Below are 1,206 nucleotides of genomic sequence, written 5' to 3' on the forward strand. Positions count from 1 at the left end.
ATGAAGTCCTTGACAACTTCAATCTTTTCTCCGTTGATAAGAATGTTGTTTATTGGTCCAGTGGTAAGGATTTTTGTTTTCTTTACATTGAGATGCAATCGATACTGAAGGCTGTGCTCTTTGATCTTCATCACTAAATGTTTTAAGTCCTCTTCATTTTCAGCACGCTTGTATCATCTGCATATCACAGGTTGTGAATGAGAGTCTTCTTTCAATCCTGATGCCACATTTTTTTTTTTTGCCATATAACCCAGCTCTCAGATTATTTGCTCAACATACAGGTTCAATAACTATGGTGAAAGAATATAACCTGTTGCACACCTTTTTAATTTTTAAACCATTCAGTGTTCCAATGTCCTATTTAAACAACTGCCCTTTGGTCCATGTACAGATTCCTCATGAGCACAATTAAGTGTTTTGGAATAGTCATACTTCACAACATTGTCCATAGTTTGTCATGATCCACAGAATCAAAAGTCTTTGCATAGTCAAAAAAGCACAGATGAACATCTTTCTGGTATTTTCTGTTTTCAGTCAAGATCCATCAAACATCAACAATAATATCCCTCATTCCACGTCCTCTTCTGAATCTGGCTTGAACCTATGGAAGTTCTCTGTCAATGTATGCTTGCAGCTGTTTCTGTATTATGTTTAGTAAAACTTTACCCAAATGGAACATCGAAGATATTGTCCAATGATTTCCACATCCCATTGGGTTACCTCTCTTTGAAATGGCCACAAATACACATCTCTTCCAGTCAGTTGGCCAGATAGTTGTCTTCCAAATTTCTTGGCATAGATGAGTGAGTTCCTCCAGTGCTGCCTCATTGTCTTGAAAGATTTCCATTTTTATTCCATCAATTCCTGGTGCCTTGTTCTTTGTCAATTACTTCAATACACCTTGAACTTCTTTATATGCTCACTCTTCAAATGGTTGAACATCAATCATTTCCTTTTGGCACAGTGACTCTGAGTATTCCTTCCATCTTCTTTTAGTGCTTTCTGCATCATTCTGTAATTTGCCCAGAAAACCCTTCAATAACGAAAGTCAAGGCTTGAGTTTTGTATTCAGTTCCCCCAGCTTGAGAAATGCTGAGCATGTTCTTCCCTTTTGGCTTTCTGACTCCAGAGCTTTGCACATTTCATTGTAATATTTGACTTTATCTTCTCAAGCTGATCTGTGAAATTTTCTGTTCTGCTCTTGTA

This window comes from Chrysochloris asiatica, unplaced genomic scaffold (genome assembly GCF_000296735.1).
Source record: "Chrysochloris asiatica unplaced genomic scaffold, ChrAsi1.0 scaffold00217, whole genome shotgun sequence".
In the NCBI taxonomy this organism is placed as follows: Eukaryota; Metazoa; Chordata; class Mammalia; order Afrosoricida; family Chrysochloridae; genus Chrysochloris; species Chrysochloris asiatica.